The sequence below is a fragment of the Schistocerca americana genome, chromosome 5, assembly GCF_021461395.2.
Source record: "Schistocerca americana isolate TAMUIC-IGC-003095 chromosome 5, iqSchAmer2.1, whole genome shotgun sequence".
Lineage (NCBI taxonomy): Eukaryota > Metazoa > Arthropoda > Insecta > Orthoptera > Acrididae > Schistocerca > Schistocerca americana.
This window is the reverse complement of record NC_060123.1, coordinates 563861329-563881600: the sequence shown is the minus strand read 5'-3', so window position 1 is coordinate 563881600 and position 20272 is coordinate 563861329.

The following is a 20272-nucleotide window of genomic DNA, read 5'->3' as shown; positions in this document are numbered from 1 at the left end:
TTCAAGTTGACTTTAAATGACCTTTTTCATGTATGAAATGTACTAACTCGTTTTTTCCTCACAGCAGGTCAACTTGTGTGTGGTTGCAACAGTACGGTCCCATTGAATACATTTTTGGAGAAAGGGACATCAGTTGCACCACCGGGCGGGAGGAGGGTGCGGCGCACGATATATTTTCTTTCTTAGGTAAGCATTTTCTAGTGTTTTACACTTTTGGAATTTTGGTTTTTCAAGTTGACTTTAAATGACCTTTTTCATGTATGAAATGTACTAACTCGTTTTTTCCTCACAGCAGGTCAACTTGTGTGTGGTTGCAACAGTACGGTCCCATTGAATACATTTTTGGAGAAAGGGACATCAGTTGCACCACAGGGCGGGAGGAGGGTGCGGCGCACGATATATTTTCTTTCTTAGGTAAGCATTTTCTAGTGTTTTATACTTTTGGAATTTTGGTTTTTCAAGTTGACTTTAAATGACCTTTTTCATGTATGAAATGTACTAACTCGTTTTTTCCTCACAGCAGGTCAACTTGTGTGTGGTTGCAACAGTACGGTCCCATTGAATACATTTTTGGAGAAAGGGGCATCAGTTGCACCACAGGGCGGGAGGAGGGTGCGGCGCACGATACATTTTCTTTCTTAGGTAAGCATTTTCTAGTGTTTTATACTTTTGGAATTTTGGTTTTTCAAGTTGACTTTAAATGACCTTTTTCATGTATGAAATGTACTAACTCGTTTTTTCCTCACAGCAGGTCAACTTGTGTGTGGTTGCAACAGTACGGTCCCATTGAATACATTTTTGGAGAAAGGGACATCAGTTGCACCACAGGGCGGGAGGAGGGTGCGGCGCACGATATATTTTCTTTCTTAGGTAAGCATTTTCTAGTGTTTTATACTTTTGGAATTTTGGTTTTTCAAGTTGACTTTAAATGACCTTTTTCATGTATGAAATGTACTAACTCGTTTTTTCCTCACAGCAGGTCAACTTGTGTGTGGTTGCAACAGTACGGTCCCATTGAATACATTTTTGGAGAAAGGGACATCAGTTGCACCACAGGGCGGGAGAAGGGTGCGGCGCACGATACATTTTCTTTTTAGGTAAGCATTTTCTAGTGTTTTATACTTTTGGAATTTTGGTTTTTCAAGTTGACTTTAAATGACCTTTTTCATGTATGAAGTGTACTAACTCGTTTTTTCCTCACAGCAGGTCAACTTGTGTGTGGTTGCAACAGTACGGTTCCATTGAATACATTTTTGGAGAAAGGGACATCAGTTGCACCACAGGGTGGGAGGAGGGTGCGGCGCACGATATATTTTCTTTCTTAGGTAAGCATTTTCTAGTGTTTTATACTTTTGGAATTTTGGTTTTTCAAGTTGACTTTAAATGACCTTTTTCATGTATGAAATGTACTAACTCGTTTTTTCCTCACAGCAGGTCAACTTGTGTGTGGTTGCAACAGTACGGTCCCATTGAATACATTTTTGGAGAAAGGGACATCAGTTGCACCACAGGGCGGGAGGAGGGTGCGGCGCACGATATATTTTCTTTCTTAGGTAAGCACTTTCTAGTGTTTTATACTTTTGGAATTTTGGTTTTTCAAGTTGACTTTAAATGACCTTTTTCATGTACGAAATGTACTAACTCGTTTTTTCCTCACAGCAGGTCAACTTGTGTGTGGTTGCAACAGTACGGTCCCATTGAATACATTTTTGGAGAAAGGGACATCAGTTGCACCACAGGGCGGGAGGAGGGTGCGGCGCACGATATATTTTCTTTCTTAGGTAAGCATTTTCTAGTGTTTTATACTTTTGGAATTTTGGTTTTTCAAGTTGACTTTAAATGACCTTTTTCATGTATGAAATGTACTAACTCGTTTTTTCCTCACAGCAGGTCAACTTGTGTGTGGTTGCAACAGTACGGTCCCATTGAATACATTTTTGGAGAAAGGGACATCAGTTGCACCACAGGGCGGGAGGAGGGTGCGGCGCACGATACATTTTCTTTCTTAGGTAAGCATTTTGTAGTGTTTTATACTTTTGGAATTTTGGTTTCTCAAGTTGATTTTAAATGACCTTTTTCATGTATGAAATGTACTAACTCGTTTTTACCTCACAGCAGGTCAACTTGTGTGTGGTTGCAACAGTACGGTCCCATTGAATACATTTTTGTAGAAAGGGACATCAGTTGCACCACAGGGCGGGAGGAGGGTGCTGCACACGATACATTTTCTTTCTTAGGTAAGCATTTTCTAGTGTTTTATACTTTTGAAATTTTGGTTTTTCAAGTTGACTTTAAAGGACCTTTTTCATGTATGAAATGTACTAACTCGTTTTTTCCTCACAGCAGGTCAACTTGTGTGTGGTTGCAACAGTACGGTCCCATTGAATACATTTTTGGAGAAAGGGACATCAGTTGCACCACAGGGCGGGAGGAGGGTGCGGCGCACGATACATTTTCTTTCTTAGGTAAGCATTTTCTAGTGTTTTATACTTTTGGAATTTTGGTTTTTCAAGTTGACTTTAAATGACCTTTTTCATGTATGAAATGTACTAACTCGTTTTTTCCTCACAGCAGGTCAACTTGTGTGTGGTTGCAACAGTACGGTCCCATTGAATTCATTTTTGGAGAAAGGGACATCAGTTGCACCACAGGGCGGGAGGAGTCTGCGGCGCACGATATATTTTCTTTCTTAGGTAAGCATTTTCTAGTGTTTTATACTTTTGGAATTTTGGTTTTTCAAGTTGACTTTAAATGACCTTTTTCATGTATGAAATGTACTAACTCGTTTTTTCCTCACAGCAGGTCAACTTGTGTGTGGTTGCAACAGTACGGTCCCATTGAATACATTTTTGGAGAAAGGGACATCAGTTGCACCACAGGGCGGGAGGAGGGTGCGGCGCACGATACATTTTCTTTCTTAGGTAAGCATTTTCTAGTGTTTTATACTTTTGGAATTTTGGTTTTTCAAGTTGACTTTAAATGACCTTTTTCATGTATGAAATGTACTAACTCGTATTTTCCTCACAGCAGGTCAACTTGTGTGTGGTTGCAACAGTACGGTCCCATTGAATACATTTTTGGAGAAAGGGACATCAGTTGCACCACAGGGCGGGAGGAGGGTGCGGCGCACGATACATTTTCTTTCTTAGGTAAGCATTTTCTAGTGTTTTATACTTTTGGAATTTTGGTTTTTCAAGTTGACTTTAAATGACCTTTTTCATGTATGAAATGGTTAACTCGTTTTTTCCTCACAGCAGGTCAACTTGTGTGTGGTTGCAACAGTACGGTCCCATTGAATACATTTTTGGAGAAAGGGACATCAGTTGCACCACAGGGCGGGAGGAGGGTGCGGCGCACGATATATTTTCTTTCTTAGGTAAGCATTTTCTAGTGTTTTATACTTTTGGAATTTGGTTTTTCAAGTTGACTTTAAATGACCTTTTTCATGTATGAAATGTACTAACTCGTTTTTTCCTCACAGCAGGTCAACTTGTGTGTGGTTGCAACAGTACGGTCCCATTGTATACATTTTTGGAGAAAGGGACATCAGTTGCACCACAGGGCGGGAGGAGGGTGTGGCGCACGATACATTTTCTTTCTTAGGTAAGCATTTTCTAGTGTTTTATACTTTTGAAATTTTGGTTTTTCAAGTTGACTTTAAATGACCTTTTTCATGTATGAAATGTACTAACTCGTTTTTTCCTCACAGCAGGTCAACTTGTGTGTGGTTGCAACAGTACGGTCCCATTGAATACATTTTTGGAGAAAGGGACATCAGTTGCACCACAGGGCGGGAGGAGGGTGCGGCGCACGATATATTTTCTTTCTTAGGTAAGCATTTTCTAGTGTTTTATACTTTTGGAATTTTGGTTTTTCAAGTTGACTTTAAATGACCTTTTTCATGTATGAAATGTACTAACTCGTTTTTTCCTCACAGCAGGTCAACTTGTGTGTGGTTGCAACAGTACGGTCCCATTGAATACATTTTTGGAGAAAGGGACATCAGTTGCACCACAGGGCGGGAGGAGGGTGCGGCGCACGATACATTTTCTTTCTTAGGTAAGCATTTTCTAGTGTTTTATACTTTTGGAATTTTGGTTTTTCAAGTTGACTTTAAATGACCTTTTTCATGTATGAAATGTACTAACTCGTTTTTTCCTCACAGCGGGTCAACTTGTGTGTGGTTGCAACAGTACGGTCCCATTGAATACATTTTTGGAGAAAGGGACATCAGTTGCACCACAGGGCGGGAGGAGGGTGCGGCGCACGATACATTTTCTTTCTTAGGTAAGCATTTTCTAGTGTTTTATACTTTTGGAATTTTGGTTTTTCAAGTTGACTTTAAATGACCTTTTTCATGTATGAAATGTACTAACTCGTTTTTTCCTCACAGCAGGTCAACTTGTGTGTGGTTGCAACAGTACGGTCCCATTGAATACATTTTTGGAGAAAGGGACTTCAGTTGCACCACAGGGCGGGAGGAGGGTGTGGTGCACGATACATTTTCTTTCTTAGGTAAGCATTTTCTAGTGTTTTATACTTTTGGAATTTTGGTTTTTCAAGTTGACTTTAAATGACCTTTTTCATGTATGAAATGTACTAACTCGTTTTTTCCTCACAGCAGGTCAACTTGTGTGTGGTTGCAACAGTACGGTCCCATTGAATACATTTTTGGAGAAAGGGACATCAGTTGCACCACAGGGCGGGAGGAGGGTGCAGCGCACGATATATTTTCTTTCTTAGGTAAGCATTTTCTAGTGTTTTATACTTTTGGAATTTTGGTTTTTCAAGTTGACTTTAAATGACCTTTTTCATGTATGATATGTACTAACTCGTTTTTTCCTCACAGCAGGTCAACTTGTGTGTGGTTGCAACAGTACGGTCCCATTGAATACATTTTTGGAGAAAGGGACATCAGTTGCACCACCGGGCGGGAGGAGGGTGCGGCGCACGATATATTTTCTTTCTTAGGTAAGCATTTTCTAGTGTTTTATACTTTTGGAATTTTGGTTTTTCAAGTTGACTTTAAATGACCTTTTTCATGTATGAAATGTACTAACTCGTTTTTTCCTCACAGCAGGTCAACTTGTGTGTGGTTGCAACAGTACGGTCCCATTGAATACATTTTTGGAGAAAGGGACATCAGTTGCACCACAGGGCGGGAGGAGGGTGCGGCGCACGATACATTTTCTTTCTTAGGTAAGTATTTTCTAGTGTTTTATACTTTTGGAATTTTGGTTTTTCAAGTTGACTTTAAATGACCTTTTTCATGTATGAAATGTACTAACTCGTTTTTTCCTCACAGCAGGTCAACTTGTGTGTGGTTGCAACAGTACGGTCCCATTGAATACATTTGTGGAGAAAGGGACATCAGTTGCACCACAGGGCGGGAGGAGGGTGCGGCGCACGATACATTTTCTTTCTTAGGTAAGCATTTTCTAGTGTTTTATACTTTTGAAATTTTGGTTTTTCAAGTTGACTTTAAATGACCTTTTTCATGTATGAGATGTACTAACTCGTTTTTTCCTCACAGCAGGTCAACTTGTGTGTGGTTGCAACAGTACGGTCCCATTGAATACATTTTTGGAGAAAGGGACATCAGTTGCACCACAGGGCGGGAGGAGGGTGCGGCGCACGATACATTTTCTTTCTTAGGTAAGCATTTTCTAGTGTTTTATACTTTTGGAATTTTGGTTTTTCAAGTTGACTTTAAATGACCTTTTTCATGTATGAAATGTACTAACTCGTTTTTTCCTCACAGCAGGTCAACTTGTGTGTGGTTGCAACAGTACGGTCCCATTGAATACATTTTAGGAGAAAGGGACATCAGTTGCACCACAGGGCGGGAGGAGGGTGCGGCGCACGATACATTTTCTTTCTTAGGTAAGTATTTTCTAGTGTTTTATACTTTTGGAATTTTGGTTTTTCAAGTTGACTTTAAATGACCTTTTTCATGTATGAAATGTACTAACTCGTTTTTTCCTCACAGCAGGTCAACTTGTGTGTGGTTGCAACAGTACGGTCCCATTGAATACATTTGTGGAGAAAGGGACATCAGTTGCACCACAGGGCGGGAGGAGGGTGCGGCGCACGATACATTTTCTTTCTTAGGTAAGCATTTTCTAGTGTTTTATACTTTTGAAATTTTGGTTTTTCAAGTTGACTTTAAATGACCTTTTTCATGTATGAGATGTACTAACTCGTTTTTTCCTCACAGCAGGTCAACTTGTGTGTGGTTGCAACAGTACGGTCCCATTGAATACATTTTTGGAGAAAGGGACATCAGTTGCACCACAGGGCGGGAGGAGGGTGCGGCGCACGATACATTTTCTTTCTTAGGTAAGCATTTTCTAGTGTTTTATACTTTTGGAATTTTGGTTTTTCAAGTTGACTTTAAATGACCTTTTTCATGTATGAAATGTACTAACTCGTTTTTTCCTCACAGCAGGTCAACTTGTGTGTGGTTGCAACAGTACGGTCCCATTGAATACATTTTTGGAGAAAGGGACATCAGTTGCACCACAGGGCGGGAGGAGGGTGCGGCGCACGATACATTTTCTTTCTTAGGTAAGCATTTTCTAGTGTTTTATACTTTTGGAATTATGGTTTTTCAAGTTGACTTTAAATGACCTTTTTCATGTATAAAATGTACTAACTCGTTTTTTCCTCACAGCAGGTCAACTTGTGTGTGGTTGCAACAGTACGGTCCCATTGAATACATTTTTGGAGAAAGGGACATCAGTTGCACCACAGGGCAGGAGGAGGGTGCGGCGCACGATATATTTTCTTTCTTAGGTAAGCATTTTCTAGTGTTTTATACTTTTGGAATTTTGGTTTTTCAAATTGACTTTAAATGACATTTTTCATGTATGAAATGTACTAACTCGTTTTTTCCTCACAGCAGGTCAACTTGTGTGTGGTTGCAACAGTACGGTCCCATTGAATACATTTGTGGAGAAAGGGACATCAGTTGCACCACAGGGCGGGAGGAGGGTGCGGCGCACGATACATTTTCTTTCTTAGGTAATCATTTTCTAGTGTTTTATACTTTTGGAATTTTGGTTTTCCAAGTCGACTTTAAATGACCTTTTTCATGTATGAAATGTACTAACTCGTTTTTACCTCACAGCAGGTCAACTTGTGTGTGGTTGCAACAGTACGGTCCCATTGAATACATTTTTGGAGAAAGGGACATCAGTTGCACCACAGGGCGGGAGGAGGGTGCGGCGCACGATACATTTTCTTTCTTAGGTAAGCATTTTCTAGTGTTTTATACTTTTGGAATTTAGGTTTTTCAAGTTGACTTTAAATGACCTTTTTCATGTATGAAATGCACTAACTCGTTTTTTCCTCACAGCAGGTCAACTTGTGTGTGGTTGCAACAGTACGGTCCCATTGAATACATTTTTGGAGAAAGGGACATCAGTTGCACCACAGGGCGGGAGGAGGGTGCGGCGCACGATACATTTTCTTTCTCAGGTAAGCATTTTCTAGTGTTTTATACTTTTGGAATTTTGGTTTTTCAAGTTGACTTTAAATGACCTTTTTCATGTATGAAATGTACTAACTCGTTTTTTCCTCACAGCAGGTCAACTTGTGTGTGGTTGCAACAGTACGGTCCCATTGAATACATTTTTGGAGAAAGGGACATCAGTTGCACCACAGGGCGGGAGGAGGGTGCGGCGCACGATACATTTTCTTCCTCAGGTAAGCATTTTCTAGTGTTTTATACTTTTGGAATTTTGGTTTTTCAAGTTGACTTTAAATGACCTTTTTCATGTATGAAATGTACTAACTCGTTTTTTCCTCACAGCAGGTCAACTTGTGTGTGGTTGGAACAGTACGGTCCCATTGAATACATTTTTGGAGAAAGGGACATCAGTTGCACCACAGGGCGGGAGGAGGGTGCGGCGCACGATACATTTTCTTTCTTAGGTAAGCATTTTCTAGTGTTTTATACTTTTGGAATTTTGGTTTTCCAAGTTGACTTTAAATGACCTTTTTCATGTATGAAATGTACTAACTCGTTTTTACCTCACAGCAGGTCAACTTGTGTGTGGTTGCAACAGTACGGTCCCATTGAATACATTTTTGGAGAAAGGGACATCAGTTGCACCACAGGGCGGGAGGAGGGTGCGGCGCACGATACATTTTCTTTCTCAGGTAAGCATTTTCTAGTGTTTTATACTTTTGGAATTTTGGTTTTTCAAGTTGACTTTAAATGACCTTTTTCATGTATGAAATGTACTAACTCGTTTTTTCCTCACAGCAGGTCAACTTGTGTGTCGTTGCAACAGTACGGTCCCATTGAATACATTTTTGGAGAAAGGGACATCAGTTGCACCACAGGGCGGGAGGAGGGTGCGGCACACGATACATTTTCTTTCTCAGGTAAGCATTTTCTAGTGTTTTATAATTTTGGAATTTTGGTTCTCCAAGTTGACTTTAAATGACCTTTTTCATGTATGAAATGTACTAACTCGTTTTTACCTCACAGCAGGTCAACTTGTGTGTGGTTGCAACAGTGCGGTCCCATTGAATACATTTTTGGAGAAAGGGACATCAGTTGCACCTCACGGCGGGAGGAGGGTGCGGCGCACGATACATTTTCTTTCTTAGGTAAGCATTTTCTAGTGTTTTATACTTTTGGAATTTTGGTTTTTCAAGTTGACTTTAAATGACCTTTTTCATGTATGAAATGTACTAACTCGTTTTTTCCTCACACCAGGTCAACTTGTGTGTGGTTGCAACAGTACGGTCCCATTGAATACATTTTTGGAGAAAGGGACATCAGTTGCACCACAGGGCGGGAGGAGGGTGCGGCGCACGATACATTTTCTTCCTCAGGTAAGCATTTTCTAGTGTTTTATACTTTTGGAATTTTGGTTTTTCAAGTTGACTTTAAATGACCTTTTTCATGTATGAAATGTACTAACTCGTTTTTTCCTCACAGCAGGTCAACTTGTGTGTGGTTGCAACAGTACGGTCCCATTGAATACATTTTTGGAGAAAGGGACATCAGTTGCATCACAGGGCGGGAGGAGGGTGCGGCGCACGATACATTTTCTTTCTTAGGTAAGCATTTTCCAGTGTTTTATACTTTTGGAATTTTGGTTTTTCAAGTTGACTTTAAATGACCTTTTTCATGTATGAAATGTACTAACTCGTTTTTTCCTCACAGCAGGTCAACTTGTGTGTGGTTGCAACAGTACGGACCCATTGAATACATTTTTGGAGAAAGGGACATCAGTTGCACCACAGGGCGGGAGGAGGGTGCGGCGCACGATACATTTTCTTTCTCAGGTAAGCATTTTCTAGTGTTTTATACTTTTGGAATTTTGGTTTTCCAAGTTGACTTTAAATGACCTTTTTCATGTATGAAATGTACTAACTCGTTTTTACCTCACAGCAGGTCAACTTGTGTGTGGTTGCAACAGTACGGTCCCATTGAATACATTTTTGGAGAAAGAGACATCAGTTGCACCACAGGGCGGGAGGAGGGTGCGGCGCACGATACATTTTCTTTCTCAGGTAAGCATTTTCTAGTGTTTTATACCTTTGGAATTTTGGTTTTTCAAGTTGACTTTAAATGACCTTTTTCATGTATGAAATGTACTAACTCATATTTTCCTCACAGCAGGTCAACTTGTGTGTGGTTGCAACAGTACGGTCCCATTGAATACATTTTTGGAGAAAGGGACATCAGTTGCACTACAGGGCGGGAGGAGGGTGCGGCGCACGATATATTTTCTTTCTTAGGTAAGCATTTTTTAGTGTTTTATACTTTTGGAATTTTGGTTTTTCAAGTCGACTTTAAATGACATTTTTCATGTATGAAATGTACTAACTCGTTTTTTCCTCACAGCAGGTCAACTTGTGTGTGGTTGCAACAGTACGGACCCATTGAATACATTTTTGGAGAAAGGGACATCAGTTGCACCACAGGGCGGGAGGAGGGTGCGGCGCACGATACATTTTCTTTCTCAGGTAAGCATTTTCTAGTGTTTTATACTTTTGGAATTTTGGTTTTCCAAGTTGACTTTAAATGACCTTTTTCATGTATGAAATGTACTAACTCGTTTTTACCTCACAGCAGGTCAACTTGTGTGTGGTTGCAACAGTACGGTCCCATTGAATACATTTTTGGAGAAAGAGACATCAGTTGCACCACAGGGCGGGAGGAGGGTGCGGCGCACGATACATTTTCTTTCTCAGGTAAGCATTTTCTAGTGTTTTATACCTTTGGAATTTTGGTTTTTCAAGTTGACTTTAAATGACCTTTTTCATGTATGAAATGTACTAACTCATATTTTCCTCACAGCAGGTCAACTTGTGTGTGGTTGCAACAGTACGGTCCCATTGAATACATTTTTGGAGAAAGGAACATCAGTTGCACCACAGGGCGGGAGGAGGGTGCGGCGCACGATACAATTTCTTTCTTAGGTAAGCATTTTCTAGTGTTTTATACTTTTGGAATTTTGGTTTTTCAAGTTGACTTTAAGTGACCTTTTTCATGTATGAAATGTACTAACTCGTTTTTTCCTCACAGCAGGTCAACTTGTGTGTGGTTGCAACAGTACGGTCCCATTGAATACATTTTTGGAGAAAGGGACATCAGTTGCACCACAGGGCGGGAGGAGGGTGCGGCGCACGATACATTTTCTTTCTTAGGTAAGCATTTTCTAGTGTTTTATACTTTTGGAATTATGGTTTTTCAAGTTGACTTTAAATGACCTTTTTCATGTATAAAATGTACTAACTCGTTTTTTCCTCACAGCAGGTCAACTTGTGTGTGGTTGCAACAGTACGGTCCCATTGAATACATTTTTGGAGAAAGGGACATCAGTTGCACCACAGGGCAGGAGGAGGGTGCGGCGCACGATATATTTTCTTTCTTAGGTAAGCATTTTCTAGTGTTTTATACTTTTGGAATTTTGGTTTTTCAAGTTGACTTTAAATGACATTTTTCATGTATGAAATGTACTAACTCGTTTTTTCCTCACAGCAGGTCAACTTGTGTGTGGTTGCAACAGTACGGTCCCATTGAATACATTTGTGGAGAAAGGGACATCAGTTGCACCACAGGGCGGGAGGAGGGTGCGGCGCACGATACATTTTCTTTCTTAGGTAATCATTTTCTAGTGTTTTATACTTTTGGAATTTTGGTTTTCCAAGTCGACTTTAAATGACCTTTTTCATGTATGAAATGTACTAACTCGTTTTTACCTCACAGCAGGTCAACTTGTGTGTGGTTGCAACAGTACGGTCCCATTGAATACATTTTTGGAGAAAGGGACATCAGTTGCACCACAGGGCGGGAGGAGGGTGCGGCGCACGATACATTTTCTTTCTTAGGTAAGCATTTTCTAGTGTTTTATACTTTTGGAATTTAGGTTTTTCAAGTTGACTTTAAATGACCTTTTTCATGTATGAAATGCACTAACTCGTTTTTTCCTCACAGCAGGTCAACTTGTGTGTGGTTGCAACAGTACGGTCCCATTGAATACATTTTTGGAGAAAGGGACATCAGTTGCACCACAGGGCGGGAGGAGGGTGCGGCGCACGATACATTTTCTTTCTCAGGTAAGCATTTTCTAGTGTTTTATACTTTTGGAATTTTGGTTTTTCAAGTTGACTTTAAATGACCTTTTACATGTATGAAATGTACTAACTCGTTTTTTCCTCACAGCAGGTCAACTTGTGTGTGGTTGCAACAGTACGGTCCCATTGAATACATTTTTGGAGAAAGGGACATCAGTTGCACCACAGGGCGGGAGGAGGGTGCGGCGCACGATACATTTTCTTTCTCAGGTAAGCATTTTCTAGTGTTTTATACCTTTGGAATTTTGGTTTTTCAAGTTGACTTTAAATGACCTTTTTCATGTATGAAATGTACTAACTCATATTTTCCTCACAGCAGGTCAACTTGTGTGTGGTTGCAACAGTACGGTCCCATTGAATACATTTTTGGAGAAAGGAACATCAGTTGCACCACAGGGCGGGAGGAGGGTGCGGCGCACGATACAATTTCTTTCTTAGGTAAGCATTTTCTAGTGTTTTATACTTTTGGAATTTTGGTTTTTCAAGTTGACTTTAAGTGACCTTTTTCATGTATGAAATGTACTAACTCGTTTTTTCCTCACAGCAGGTCAACTTGTGTGTGGTTGCAACAGTACGGTCCCATTGAATACATTTTTGGAGAAAGGGACATCAGTTGCACCACAGGGCGGGAGGAGGGTGCGGCGCACGATACATTTTCTTTCTTAGGTAAGCATTTTCTAGTGTTTTATACTTTTGGAATTATGGTTTTTCAAGTTGACTTTAAATGACCTTTTTCATGTATAAAATGTACTAACTCGTTTTTTCCTCACAGCAGGTCAACTTGTGTGTGGTTGCAACAGTACGGTCCCATTGAATACATTTTTGGAGAAAGGGACATCAGTTGCACCACAGGGCAGGAGGAGGGTGCGGCGCACGATATATTTTCTTTCTTAGGTAAGCATTTTCTAGTGTTTTATACTTTTGGAATTTTGGTTTTTCAAGTTGACTTTAAATGACATTTTTCATGTATGAAATGTACTAACTCGTTTTTTCCTCACAGCAGGTCAACTTGTGTGTGGTTGCAACAGTACGGTCCCATTGAATACATTTGTGGAGAAAGGGACATCAGTTGCACCACAGGGCGGGAGGAGGGTGCGGCGCACGATACATTTTCTTTCTTAGGTAAGCATTTTCTAGTGTTTTATACTTTTGGAATTTTGGTTTTCCAAGTCGACTTTAAATGACCTTTTTCATGTATGAAATGTACTAACTCGTTTTTACCTCACAGCAGGTCAACTTGTGTGTGGTTGCAACAGTACGGTCCCATTGAATACATTTTTGGAGAAAGGGACATCAGTTGCACCACAGGGCGGGAGGAGGGTGCGGCGCACGATACATTTTCTTTCTTAGGTAAGCATTTTCTAGTGTTTTATACTTTTGGAATTTAGGTTTTTCAAGTTGACTTTAAATGACCTTTTTCATGTATGAAATGCACTAACTCGTTTTTTCCTCACAGCAGGTCAACTTGTGTGTGGTTGCAACAGTACGGTCCCATTGAATACATTTTTGGAGAAAGGGACATCAGTTGCACCACAGGGCGGGAGGAGGGTGCGGCGCACGATACATTTTCTTTCTCAGGTAAGCATTTTCTAGTGTTTTATACTTTTGGAATTTTGGTTTTTCAAGTTGACTTTAAATGACCTTTTACATGTATGAAATGTACTAACTCGTTTTTTCCTCACAGCAGGTCAACTTGTGTGTGGTTGCAACAGTACGGTCCCATTGAATACATTTTTGGAGAAAGGGACATCAGTTGCACCACAGGGCGGGAGGAGGGTGCGGCGCACGATACATTTTCTTCCTCAGGTAAGCATTTTCTAGTGTTTTATACTTTTGGAATTTTGGTTTTTCAAGTTGACTTTAAATGACCTTTTTCATGTATGAAATGTACTAACTCGTTTTTTCCTCACAGCAGGTCAACTTGTGTGTGGTTGGAACAGTACGGTCCCATTGAATACATTTTTGGAGAAAGGGACATCAGTTGCACCACAGGGCGGGAGGAGGGTGCGGCGCACGATACATTTTCTTTCTTAGGTAAGCATTTTCTAGTGTTTTATACTTTTGGAATTTTGGTTTTCCAAGTTGACTTTAAATGACCTTTTTCATGTATGAAATGTACTAACTCGTTTTTACCTCACAGCAGGTCAACTTGTGTGTGGTTGCAACAGTACGGTCCCATTGAATACATTTTTGGAGAAAGGGACATCAGTTGCACCACAGGGCGGGAGGAGGGTGCGGCGCACGATACATTTTCTTTCTCAGGTAAGCATTTTCTAGTGTTTTATACTTTTGGAATTTTGGTTTTTCAAGTTGACTTTAAATGACCTTTTTCATGTATGAAATGTACTAACTCGTTTTTTCCTCACAGCAGGTCAACTTGTGTGTCGTTGCAACAGTACGGTCCCATTGAATACATTTTTGGAGAAAGGGACATCAGTTGCACCACAGGGCGGGAGGAGGGTGCGGCACACGATACATTTTCTTTCTCAGGTAAGCATTTTCTAGTGTTTTATAATTTTGGAATTTTGGTTCTCCAAGTTGACTTTAAATGACCTTTTTCATGTATGAAATGTACTAACTCGTTTTTACCTCACAGCAGGTCAACTTGTGTGTGGTTGCAACAGTACGGTCCCATTGAATACATTTTTGGAGAAAGGGACATCAGTTGCACCTCACGGCGGGAGGAGGGTGCGGCGCACGATACATTTTCTTTCTTAGGTAAGCATTTTCTAGTGTTTTATACTTTTGGAATTTTGGTTTTTCAAGTTGACTTTAAATGACCTTTTTCATGTATGAAATGTACTAACTCGTTTTTTCCTCACACCAGGTCAACTTGTGTGTGGTTGCAACAGTACGGTCCCATTGAATACATTTTTGGAGAAAGGGACATCAGTTGCACCACAGGGCGGGAGGAGGGTGCGGCGCACGATATATTTTCTTTCTTAGGTAAGCATTTTCTAGTGTTTTATACTTTTGGAATTTTGGTTTTTCAAGTTGACTTTAAATGACCTTTTTCATGTATGAAATGTACTAACTCGTTTTTTCCTCACAGCAGGTCAACTTGTGTGTGGTTGCAACAGTACGGTCCCATTGAATACATTTTTGGAGAAAGGGACATCAGTTGCATCACAGGGCGGGAGGAGGGTGCGGCGCACGATACATTTTCTTTCTTAGGTAAGCATTTTCCAGTGTTTTATACTTTTGGAATTTTGGTTTTTCAAGTTGACTTTAAATGACCTTTTTCATGTATGAAATGTACTAACTCGTTTTTTCCTCACAGCAGGTCAACTTGTGTGTGGTTGCAACAGTACGGACCCATTGAATACATTTTTGGAGAAAGGGACATCAGTTGCACCACAGGGCGGGAGGAGGGTGCGGCGCACGATACATTTTCTTTCTCAGGTAAGCATTTTCTAGTGTTTTATACTTTTGGAATTTTGGTTTTCCAAGTTGACTTTAAATGACCTTTTTCATGTATGAAATGTACTAACTCGTTTTTACCTCACAGCAGGTCAACTTGTGTGTGGTTGCAACAGTACGGTCCCATTGAATACATTTTTGGAGAAAGGGACATCAGTTGCACCACAGGGCGGGAGGAGGGTGCGGCGCACGATACATTTTCTTTCTCAGGTAAGCATTTTCTAGTGTTTTATACCTTTGGAATTTTGGTTTTTCAAGTTGACTTTAAATGACCTTTTTCATGTATGAAATGTACTAACTCATATTTTCCTCACAGCAGGTCAACTTGTGTGTGGTTGCAACAGTACGGTCCCATTGAATACATTTTTGGAGAAAGGGACATCAGTTGCACCACAGGGCGGGAGGAGGGTGCGGCGCACGATACAATTTCTTTCTTAGGTAAGCATTTTCTAGTGTTTTATACTTTTGGAATTTTGGTTTTTCAAGTTGACTTTAAGTGACCTTTTTCATGTATGAAATGTACTAACTCGTTTTTTCCTCACAGCAGGTCAACTTGTGTGTGGTTGTAACAGTACGGTCCCATTGAATACATTTTTGGAGAAAGGGACATCAGTTGCACCACAGGGCGGGAGGAGGGTGCGGCGCACGATACATTTTCTTTCTCAGGTAAGCATTTTCTAGTGTTTTATACTTTTGGAATTTTGGTTTTTCAAGTTGACTTTAAATGTCCTTTTTCATGTATGAAATGTACTAACTCGTTTTTTCCTCACAGCAGGTCAACTTGTGTGTGGTTGCAACAGTACGGTCCCATTGAATACATTTTTGGAGAAAGGGACATCAGTTGCACCACAGGGCGGGAGGACGGTGCGGCGCACGATACATTTTCTTTCTCAGGGAAGCATTTTCTAGTGTTTTATACTTTTGGAATTTTGGTTTTTCAAGTTGACTTTAAATGACCTTTTTCATGTATGAAATGTACTAACTCGTTTTTTCCTCACAGCAGGTCAACTTGTGTGTGGTTGCAACAGTACGGTCCCATTGAATACATTTTTGGAGAAAGGGACATCAGTTGCACCACAGGGCGGGAGGAGGGTGCGGTGCACGATACATTTTCTTTCTCAGGTAAGCATTTTCTAGTGTTTTATACTTTTGGAATTTTGGTTTTCCAAGTTGACTTTAAATGACCTTTTTCATGTATGAAATGTACTAACTCGTTTTTTCCTCACAGCAGGTCAACTTGTGTGTGGTTGCAACAGTACGGTCCCATTGAATACATTTTTGGAGAAAGGGACATCAGTTGCACCACAGGGCGGGGGGAGGGTGCGGCGCACGATGCATTTTCTTTCTTAGGTAAGCATTTTCTAGTGTTTTATACTTCTGGAATTTTGCTTTTTCAAGTTGACTTTAAATGACCTTTTTCATGTATGAAATGTACTAACTCGTTTTTACCTCTCAGCAGGTCAACTTGTGTGTGGTTGCAACAGTACGGTCCCATGGAATACATTTTTGGAGAAAGGGACATCAGTTGCACCACAGGGCGGGAGGAGGGTGCGGCGCACGATACATTTTCTTTCTCAGGTAAGCATTTTCTAGTGTTTTATACTCTTGGAATTTTGGTTTTTCAAGTTGACTTTAAATGACCTTTTTCATGTATGAAATGTACTAACTCGTTTTTTCCTCACAGCAGGTCAACTTGTGTGTGGTTGCAACAGTACGGTCCCATTGAATACATTTTTGGAGAAAGGGACATCAGTTGCACCACAGGGCGGGAGGAGGGTGCGGCGCACGATACATTTTCTTCCTCAGGTAAGCATTTTCTAGTGTTTTATACTTTTGGAATTTTGGTTTTTCAAGTTGACTTTAAATGACCTTTTTCATGTATGAAATGTACTAACTCGTTTTTTCCTCACAGCAGGTCAACTTGTGTGTGGTTGCAACAGTACGGTCCCATTGAATACATTTTTGGAGAAAGGGACATCAGTTGCACCACAGGGCAGGAGGAGGGTGCGGCGCACGATACATTTTCTTTCTCAGGTAAGCATTTTCTAGTGTTTTATACTTTTGGAATTTTGGTTTTTCAAGTTGACTTTAAATGACCTTTTTCATGTATGAAATGTACTAACTCGTTTTTTCCTCACAGCAGGTCAACTTGTGTGTGGTTGCAACAGTACGGTCCCATTGAATACATTTTTGGAGAAAGGGACATCAGTTGCACCACAGGGCGGGAGGAGGGTGCGGCGCACGATACATTTTCTTTCTTAGGTAAGCATTTTCTAGTGTTTTATACTTTTGGAATTTTGGTTTTCCAAGTTGACTTTAAATGACCTTTTTCATGTATGAAATGTACTAACTCGTTTTTACCTCACAGCAGGTCAACTTGTGTGTGGTTGCAACAGTACGGTCCCATTGAATACATTTTTGGAGAAAGGGACATCAGTTGCACCACAGGGCGGGAGGAGGGTGCGGCGCACGATACATTTTCTTTCTTAGGTAAGCATTTTCTAGTGTTTTATACTTTTGGAATTTTGGTTTTTCAAGTTGACTTTAAATGTTCTTTTTCATGTATGAAATGTAGTAACTCGTTTTTTCCTCACAGCAGGTCAACTTGTGTGTGGTTGCAACAGTACGGTCCCATTGAATACATTTTTGGAGAAAGGGACATCAGTTGCACCACAGGGCGGGAGGAGGGTGCGGCGCACGATACATTTTCTTTCTCAGGTAAGCATTTTCTAGTGTTTTATACTTTTGGAATTTTGGTTTTTCAAGTTGACTTTAAATGACCTTTTTCATGTATGAAATGTACTAACTCGTTTTTTCCTCACAGCAGGTCAACTTGTGTGTGGTTGCAACAGTACGGTCCCATTGAATACATTTTTGGAGAAAGGGACATCAGTTGCACCACAGGGCGGGAGGAGGGTGCGGCGCACGATACATTTTCTTTCTCAGGTAAGCATTTTCTAGTGATTTATACTTTTGGAATTTTGGTTTTCCAAGTTGACTTTAAATGACCTTTTTCATGTATGAAATGTACTAACTCGTTTTTACCTCACAGCAGGTCAACTTGTGTGTGGTTGCAACAGTACGGTCCCATTGAATACATTTTTGGAGAAAGGGACATCAGTTGCACCACAGGGCGGGAGGAGGGTGCGGCGCACGATACATTTTCTTTCTTAGGTAAGCATTTTCTAGTGTTTTATACTTTTGGAATTTTGGTTTTTCAAGTTGACTTTAAATGTTCTTTTTCATGTATGAAATGTACTAACTCGTTTTTTCCTCACAGCAGGTCAACTTGTGTGTGGTTGCAACAGTACGGTCCCAATGAATACATTTTTGGAGAAAGGGACATCAGTCGCACCACAGGGCGGGAGGAGGGTGCGGCGCACGATACATTTTCTTTCTCAGGTAAGCATTTTCTAGTGTTTTATACTTTTGGAATTTTGGTTTTTCAAGTTGACTTTAAATGACCTTTTTCATGTATGAAATGTACTAAATCGTTTTTTCCTCACTGCAGGTCAACTTGTGTGTGGTTGCAACAGTACGGTCCCATTGAATACATTTTTTGAGAAAGGGACATCAGTTGCACCACATGGCGGGAGGAGGGTGCGGCGCACGATACATTTTCTTTCTTAGGTAAGCATTTTCTAGTGTTTTATACTTTTGGAATTTTGGTTTTTCAAGTTGACTTTAAATGACCTTTTTCATGTATGAAATGTACTAACTCGTTTTTTCCTCACAGCAGGTCAACTTGTGTGTGGTTGCAACAGTACGGTCCCATTGAATACATTTTTGGAGAAAGGGACATCAGTTGCACCACAGGGCGGCAGGAGGGTGCGGCGCACGATACATTTTCTTTCTTAGGTAAGCATTTTCTAGTGTTTTATACTTTTGGAATTTTGGTTTTTCAAGTTGACTTTAAATGACCTTTTTCATGTATGAAATGTACTAACTCGTTTTTTCCTCACAGCAGGTCAACTTGTGTGTGGTTGCAACAGTACGGACCCATTGAATACATTTTTGGAGAAAGGGACATCAGTTGCACCACAGGGCGGGAGGAGGGTGCGGCGCACGATACATTTTCTTTCTTAGGTAAGCATTTTCTAGTGTTTTATACTTTTGGAATTTTGGTTTTTCAAGTTGACTTTAAATGACCTTTTTCATGTATGAAATGTACTAACTCGTTTTTTCCTCACAGCAGGTCAACTTGTGTGTGGTTGCAACAGTACGGACCCATTGAATACATTTTTGGAGAAAGGGACATCAGTTGCACCACAGGGCGGGAGGAGGGTGCGGCGCACGATACACTGTTTTCTTAGGTAAGCATTTTCTAGTGTTTTATACTTTTGGAATTTTGGTTTTTCAAGTTGACTTTAAATGACCATTTTCATGTATGAAATGTACTAACTCGTTTTTTCCTCACAGCAGGTCAACTTGTGTGTGGTTGCAACAGTACGGACCGATTGAATACATTTTTGGAGAAAGGGACATCAGTTGCACCACAGGGCGGGAGGAGGGTGCGGCGCACGATACATTTTCTTTCTTAGGTAAGCATTTTCTAGTGTTTTATACTTTTGGAATTTTGGTTTTTCAAGTTGACTTTAAATGACCTTTTTCATGTATGAAATGTACTAACTCGTTTTTTCCTCACAGCGGGTCAACTTGTGTGTGGTTGCAACAGTACGGTCCCATTGAATACATTTTTGGAGAAAGGGACATCAGTTGCACCACAGGGCGGGAGGAGGGTGCAGCGCACGATACATTTTCTTTCTTAGGTAAGCATTTTCTAGTGTTTTATACTTTTGGAATTTTGGTTTTTCAAGTTGACTTTAAATGACCTTTTTCATGTATGAAATGTACTAACTCGTTTTTTCCTCACAGCAGGTCAACTTGTGTGTGGTTGCAACAGTACGGACCCATTGAATACATTTTTGGAGAAAGGGACATCAGTTGCACCTTAGGGCGGGAGGAGGGTGCGGCGCACAATACATTTTCTTTCTTAGGTAAGCATTTTCTAGTGATTTATACTTTTGGAAGTTTGGTTTTTCAAGTTGACTTTAAATGACATTTTTCATGTATGAAATGTACTAACTCGTTTTTTCCTCACAGCAGGTCAACTTGTGTGTGGTTGCAACAGTACGGTCCCATTGAATACATTTTTGGAGAAAGGGACATCAGTTGCACCACAGGGCGGGAGGAGGGTGCGGCGCACGATACATTTTCTTTCTTAGGTAAGCATTTTCTAGTCTTTTATACT